Here is an 8363-nt window from a genome sequence, read left to right as displayed (position 1 = left end):
TAAAAAATTATAGATACGTTGGAGACGTATCAAGCATCCCCAAGCTTAATTCCTGCTCGTCCTCGAGTAGGTAAATGATAAAAACAGAATTTTTGATGTGGAATGCTACTTATTCTTCAATGTAATTTTCTTTGTTGTGGCATGAATGTTCAGATCCGAAAGATTCAAGATAAAAGTTTAATATTGACATAAAAATAATAATACTTGAAGCATACTAACTAAGCAATTATGTCTTCTCAAAATAACATGGCCAAAGAAAGTTCATCCCTACCAAATCATATAGTTTGGTCATGCTCCATTTTCGTCACACAAGATGCTCTCATCTTGCACAACCCCGATGACAAGCCAAGCAATTGTTTCATACTTTAGTAATCTCAAACTTTTTTCAACTTTCACTCAATACATGAGCGTGAGCCATGGATATAGCACTATGGGTGGAATAGAATATAATGATGGGGGTTGTGTGGAGAAGACAAAAAGGGAGAAAGTCTCACATTGACGCGGCTAATCAACGGGCTAGGGAGATGCCCATCAATTGATGTCAATGCAAGGAGTAGGGATTGCCATGCAACGGATGCACTAGAGCTATAAATGTATGAAAGCTCAACAAAATAAACTAAGTGGGTGTGCATCCAACTTGCTTGCTCACGAAGACCTAGGGCATTTGAGGAAGCCCATTGTTGGAATATACAAGCCAAGTTCTATAATGAAAAATTCCCACTAGTATATGGAAGTGACAAAACAAGAGACTCTCTATCATAAAGATCATGGTGCTACTTTGAAGCACAAATGTGGAAAAAGGACAGTAGCATTGCCCCTTTTTATTTCTCTTTTTTTGGGCCTTTTCTTTTTTTTGGCCTTTCTCTTTTTTTTGGACAATGCTCTATTAATGATGATCATCACACTTGTATTCATTTACAACTCAATGATTACAACTCGATACTTAGAACAAAATATGTCTCTATATGAATGCCTCCGGCGGTATACCAAGATGAGCAACGAATCAAGAGTGACATGTATGAAATAATATGCATGGTGGCTTTGCCACAAATACGATGTCAACTACATGATCATGCAAGGCAAAATGACAATGATGAAGCGTGTCATAAAAAATGGAACGGTGGAAAGTTGCATGGCAATATATCTCGGAATGGCTATGGAAATGCCATAATAGGTAGGTATGGTGGCTGTTTTGAGGAAGATATAAGGAGGTTTATGTGTGATAGAGCGTATCTTATCACGGGGTTTGGATGCACCGGCGAAGTTTGCACCAACTCTCAAGGTGAGAAAGGGCAATGCACGGTACCGAAGAGGCTAGCAATGATGGAAGGTTGTGAGTGCGTATAATCCATGGACTCAACATTAATCATAAAGAACTCACATACTTATTGCAAAAATCTACAAGTCATCAAAAACCAAGCACTACGCGCATGCTCCTAGGGGGATAGATTGGTAGGAAAAGATCATCGCCCGTCCCCGACCGCCACTCATAAGGATGACAATCTAAGAACACCTCATGTTTCAAATTTGTTACACAATGTTTACCACACGTGCATGCTACGGGACTTGCAAACTTCAACACAAGTATTTCTCAAATTCACAACTACTCAACTAGCACAACTTTAATATCACTATCTCCATATCTCAAAACAATCATCAAGTATCAAACTTCTCCTAGTATTCAATGCACTTATATGGAAGTTTTTATTATATCCATCTTGGATGCCTATCATATTAGGACTAATTTTATAACCAAAGCAAATTACCATGATGTTCCAAAGGACTCTCAAAATAATATAAGTGAAGCATGAGAGATCAATAATTTCTATAAAATAAACCACCGCCGTGCTCTAAAAGTTATAAGTGAAGCACTAGAGAAAAATTGTTTAGCTCAAAAGATATAAGTGAAGCACATAGAGTATTCTAATAAATTCCGAATAATGTGTGTCCCTCTCAAAAGGTGTGTACAGCAAGGATGATTGTGGTGAACTAAAAAGCAAAGAATCAAATCATACAAGACGCTCCAAGCAAAACACATATCATGTGGTGAATAAAAATATAGCTCCAAGTAAAGTTACCGATGGATGATGACAAAAGAGGGGATGCCTTGCGGGGCATACTCAAGCTTAGGCTTTTTGGTTGTCCTTGGATTTTACCTTGGGGTGCCTTGGGAATCCCCAAGCTTAGGCTCTTGCCACTCCTTGTTCCATAATCCATCAAATCTTTACCCAAAACTTGAAAACTTCACAACACAAAACTTAACAGGAAATCTCGTGAGCTCCGTTAGCGAAAGAAAACAAAACACCACTTTAAGGTACTGTAATGAAGTCATTCTTTATTTATATTGGTGTTAAACCTACTGTATTACAAATTTTCTATGGTTCGTAACCTCCGATACTAGCCATAGATTCATTAAAATAAGCAAACAACACACGAAAAACAGAATCTGTCAAAAACAGAACAATCTGTAGTAATCTGTATCAAACGCATACTTCTGGAACTCCAAAAATTCTAAAATAAATTTCTGGACGTGAGGAATTTATCTATTAATCATCTTCAAAAATAATCAACAAAATAGCACTCTCCAGTAAAAAGTTGTAGCTAATCGCGTGAGCGCTAAAGTTCCTGTTTTTTACAGCAAGATCAAAAAGACTTCACCCAAGTCTTCCCAAAGCTTCTACTTGGCACAAACACTAATTAAAACATAAAACCATATCTAAATAGAAGCTAGATGGATTATTTATTACTAAACAGAACCAAAAATCAAGAAATTAAAATAAAATTGGGTTGCCTCCCAACAAGCGCTATCGTTTAACGCCCCTAGCTAGGCATAAAGGCAAGGATAGATCTAGGTATTGCCATCTTTGGTGTGCAATCCATAAGTGGCTCTCATAATAGATTCATAAGGTAATTTAATTTTCTTTCTAGGAAAGTGTTCCACGCCTTTCCTTAACCGAAATTGGAATCTGATATTCCCTTCTTTCATATCAATAATTGCACCAATCGTTCTAAGGAAAGGTCTACCAAGAATAATAGGACATGAAGGATTGCAATCTATATCAAGGACAACGAAATCTACGGGCACATAATTCCTATTTGCAACAATAAGGAAATCATTAATTCTTCCCATAGGTTTCTTAATGGTGGAATTCGCAAGGTGCAAGTTTAAAGAACAATAATCAAATTCATGGAAACCTAACATATCACACAAAGTTTTTGGAATCGTGGAAACACTAGCACCCAAATCACACAAAGCATAGCATTCATGATCTTTAATTTTAATTTTAATAGTAGGTTCCCACTCATCATAAAGTTTTCTAGGGATAGAAACTTCCAATTCAATCTTTTCTTCATAAGATTGCATTAAAGCATCAACGATATGTTTAGTAAAAGCCTTATTTTGACTATAAGCATGCGGAGAATTTAGCACGGATTGCAACAAGGATATACAATCTATTAAAGAACAATTATCATAATTAAATTCCTTGAAATCCAAAATAGTGGGTTCATTGCTATGTAAAGTTTTGACCTCTTCAATCCCACTTTTACCAATTTTTGCATCAAGATCTAAAAACTCCGAATCATTGGGACGCCTTTTAATTAAAGTTGACTCATCTCCAGTCCCATCATTATCAAGATTCATATTGCAAAACAAAGATTTAATAGGAGACACATCAATCACTTTTAGATCTTCATCCTTTTTATCATGAAAACTAGAAGAACACGCTTTTATAAAGCAATCTTTCTTAGCACGCATCCTAGCGGTTCTTTCTTTGCACTCATTGTTGGTGTCAAAACCGGCGGATCTTGGGTAGGGGGTTCTGAACTGTGCGTCTAAGGCGGATGGTAACAGGAGGCGGGAGACACAATGTTTACCCAGGTTCGGGCCCTCTCGATGGAGGTAATACCCTACTTCCTGCTTGATTGATCTTGATGATATGAGTATTACAAGAGTTGATCTACCACGAGATCATAGAGGCTAAACCCTAGAAGCTAGCCTATGATTATGATTGTTGGTGTCCTACGGACTAAACCCTCCGGTTTATATAGACATCGGAGGGGGCTAGGGTTACACAGATTCGGTTACAAGGGAGGAGATCTACATATCCGAATTGCCACGCTTGCCTTCCACGCAAAGGAGAGTCCCATCTGAACTCGGGACGAAGTCTTCAATCTTGTATCTTCATAGTCCAACAGTCCGGCCAAAGTATATAGTCCGGTAGTCTGAGGACCCCCTAATCCAGGACTCCCTCAGTAGCCCCTGAACCAGGCTTCAATGACGATGAGTCCGGCGCACAGATCGTCTTCGGCATTGCAAGGCGGGTTCCTCCTCCGAATACTCCATAGAAGATTTTGAACACAAGGATCGTGTCCGGCTCTGCAAAACAAATTCCACATACCACCATAGAGAGTATAATATTTCCATAAATCTAATCTGCTGACAACGTGACATCACGCCGTGGTCCGGTCATTATTCGAACCGTTTTTCTCAACCAGCTACTGCACATATTGCGAGGCGGTTTTCATGGCACGTCTTGTCGAAGCAGAGATCGTGTCCCCTTATTACAGGATTCTCATCAATACGGGTGTGGGTAACCCAACCGCGCCATTAATCATGGCGCTTGGGGAATAAGCGAGTTTACTAGGCAGGTGAGGAGGCGCACAGTTTCCTCCGCCCTTATAAAGGGACAAGGACTCCTCCTTTTTACCCACGCCTTCTTCTTCCCTGCACGCATCCTAGCGGTTCTTTCTTTGCGTTGATTAAAGTTTCCTCTATATGCGTTGTTACCAAAATTGTTCCTACCAACAAAATTCACATCCATAGGTTCATTATTATTCTCAATCAAAGTAGACAAAGGCATATCATTGGGATCAGAAGAAACACTCTTATTAGCAAACAATTTCATAAGTTCATCCATCTTTCCACTCAAAACATTAATCTCTTCAATTGCATGTACCTTTTTACAAGTAGATCTTTCAGTGTGCCATTGAGAATAATTAACCATAATATTATCTAGGAGTTTAGTAGCTTATCCTAAAGTGATTTCCATAAAAGTGCCTCCCGCGGCCGAATCTAAAAGATTTCTAGAAGAAATATTCAATCCGGCATAAATTTTTTGTATAATCATCCATAAGTTCAAACCATGTGTAGGGAAATTACGTATCATTAATTTCATTCTCTCCCAAGCTTGTGAAACATGTTCATGATCAAGTTGCTTAAATTTCATAATATCGTTTCTAAGAGAGATGATCTTAGCGGGAGGAAAATACTTAGAGATAAAAGCATCTTTGCACTTATTCCAAGAATCAATACTAACTTTAGGCAAAGACGAAAACCAAGTTTTAGCACGATCTCTAAGCGAAAAAGGAAATAGCTTCAATTTAACAATATCATTGTCCACATCTTTCTTATTTTGCATATCACACAAATCAACAAAGCTATTTAGATGGGTAGCGGCATCTTCACTAGGAAGGGAGGTGAATTGATCTTTCATGACAAGATTCAACAAAGCAGCATTAATTTCAAAAGATTCAGCATCGGTAAGAGGAGCAATCGGAGTTCTAAGAAAATCATTGTTGTTGGTATTGGCAAAGTCACACAATTTAGTATTATCTTGAGCCATCGTGACAAACAAGCAATCCAACACACAAGCAAACAAGAAGCAAGCGAAAAAGAGGCGAACAGAAAGAGGGGGCGAATAAAATGACAAAGGTGAAGTGGGGGAGAGGAAAACGAGAGGCAAATGGCAAATAATGTAATGCGAGGGATGATACGTCTCCGTCGTATCTACTTTTCCAAACACTTTTGCCCTTGTTTTGGACTCTAACTTGCATGATTTGAATGGAACTAACCCGGACTGACGCTGTTTTCAGCAGAATTGCCATGGTGTTATCTTTGTGCAAAACAAAAGTTCTCGGAATGACCTGAAACTTCACGGAGATTATTTTTGTAAATAATAAAAAATACTGGCGAAAGAATCAAGGCCAGGGGGCCCACACCCTGTCCACGAGGGTAGGAGGCGCGCCTGCCCCCTGGGCGCGCCCCCTGCCTCGTGGGCCCCCTGGTGCTCCACCGACCTCAACTCCAACTCTATATATTCACGCTCGGGGAGAAAAAAATCAGAGAGAAGGATTCATCACGTTTTACGATACGGAGCCGCCGCCAAGCCCTAATCTCTCTCGGGAGGGCTGATCTGGAGTCCGTTCAGGGCTCCGGAGAGGGGAATCCGTCGCCATCGTCATCATCAACCATCCTCCATCACCAATTTCATGATGCTCACCGCCGTGCGTGAGTAATTCCATTGTAGGCTTGCTGGACGGTGATGGGTTGGATGAGATTTATCATGTAATCGAGTTAGTTTTGTTAGGGTTTGATCCCTAGTATCCACTATGTTCTGAGATTGATGTTGCTATGACTTTGCTATGCTTAATGCTTGTCACCAGGGCCCGGGTGCCATGATTTCAGATCTGAACCTATTATGTTTTCATGAATATATGTGAGTTCTTGATCCTATCTTGCAAGTCTATAGTCACCTACTATGTGTTATGATCCGGCAACCCCGAAGTGACAATAATCACGACCACTCCCGGTGATGACCATAGTTTGAGGAGTTCATGTATTCACTATGTGTTAATGCTTTGGTCCGGTACTCTATTAAAAGGAGGCCTTAATATCCCTTAATTTCCAATAGGACCCCGCTGCCACGGGAGGGTAGGACAAAATATGTCATGCAAGTTCTTTTCCATAAGCACGTACTATATTCGGAATACAAGCCTACATTACATTGATTAATTGGAGCTAGTTCTGTGTCACCCTATGTTATGCTGTTACATGATGAACCGCATCCGGCATAATTCTCCATCGCCGATCCAATGCCTACGAGCTTTTCACATATTGTTCTTCGCTTATTTACTTTTCCGTTGCTACTGTTACAATCACTACAAAACCCAAAAATATTACTTTCGCTACCATTACCGTTACTATCATACTACTTTGCTACTAAACACTTTGCTGCAGATACTAAGTTATCCAGGTGTGGTTGAATTGACATCTCAACTTCTAATACTTGAGAATATCCTTTGGCTCCCCTTGTGTCGAATCAATAAATTTGGGTTGAATACTCTACCCTCAAAAACTGTTGCAATCCCCTATACTTGTGGGTTATCAAGACTATTTTCTGGCACCGTTGCCGGGGAGCATAGCTCTATTCTTTGAGTCACTTGGGATTTATATCTGCTGGTCACTATGAAGAACTTGAAAGACGAGAAAACTAAAATTTATCCCTCAACTACGAGGGGAGGTAAGGAACTGCCATCTAGCTCTGCACTTGATTCACCTTCTGTTTTGAGTAAGCTTGCGACACCTAAACCTGCTTCTGCTATTAATTCAGATATGTCACATGTTATTGATGATGCCACTTCTGCTATGCATGATACTTATGATGAGACTACTTCTATGCTTGATACTACTATGCCACTTGGTGAATTTCTTGATGAACAACTTGCTAGGGCTAGAGAGAATGAAATTATTGAAACTGATAATATTGATGAAAGTGATGATGAAGATTCTCCCCCTAGATATGAATTGCCTGTTGTGCCTGAGGGTTATGTTATGGATGAAGAAACTGCTAGAGACTTTCTTGCTTGCAATGATAGAAGTGATCTTAAGAAATTATTAGTTAAGCTTAAAGAAAAAACTCTGAATGCTAGAATGAAATATGATCCTGCTTATGCTACTTCACCTATCTTTGTTACTGATAAGGATTATGATTTCTCTGTTGATCCTGAGATAATTACTTTGGTTGAATCTGATCCTTTTTATGGCTATGAATCTGAAACTGTTGTGGCACATCTTACTACATTAAATGATATAGCCACCCTGTTCACTAATGATGAGAAAACTCGCTACTATTATATCCTTAAATTATTTCCGTTCTCATTAAAGGGTGATGCTAAGATATGGTTTAATTCTCTTGATCTTGGTTGTGTGCGTAGTCCCCAGGATATGATTTATTACTTCTCTGCTAAATATTTCCCTGCTCATAAGAAACAAGCTGCCTTAAGGGAAATATATAATTTTGTGCAAATTGAAGAAGAGAGTTCCCACAAGCTTGGGGGAGGCTTCTCCAATTACTTAATGCTTTGCCTGATCACCCTCTCAAGAAAAATGAAATACTTGATATCTTTTATAATGGACTAATCGATGCTTCCAGAGACCACTTGGATAGTTGTGCTGGTTGTGTTTTCAGGGAAAGAACTGTTGATCAAGATGAAATTCTATTGAATAATATGTTGACTAATGAAAACAATTGGACACTTCCTGAACCAACTCCTAAGCCAACTCCAAAGAAAAGGGGTATTCT

This window comes from Triticum aestivum, chromosome 5D (genome assembly GCF_018294505.1).
Source record: "Triticum aestivum cultivar Chinese Spring chromosome 5D, IWGSC CS RefSeq v2.1, whole genome shotgun sequence".
Lineage (NCBI taxonomy): Eukaryota > Viridiplantae > Streptophyta > Magnoliopsida > Poales > Poaceae > Triticum > Triticum aestivum.
The sequence above is the reverse complement of the archived record's forward strand: the minus strand, read 5'-3'. Positions refer to the sequence as shown.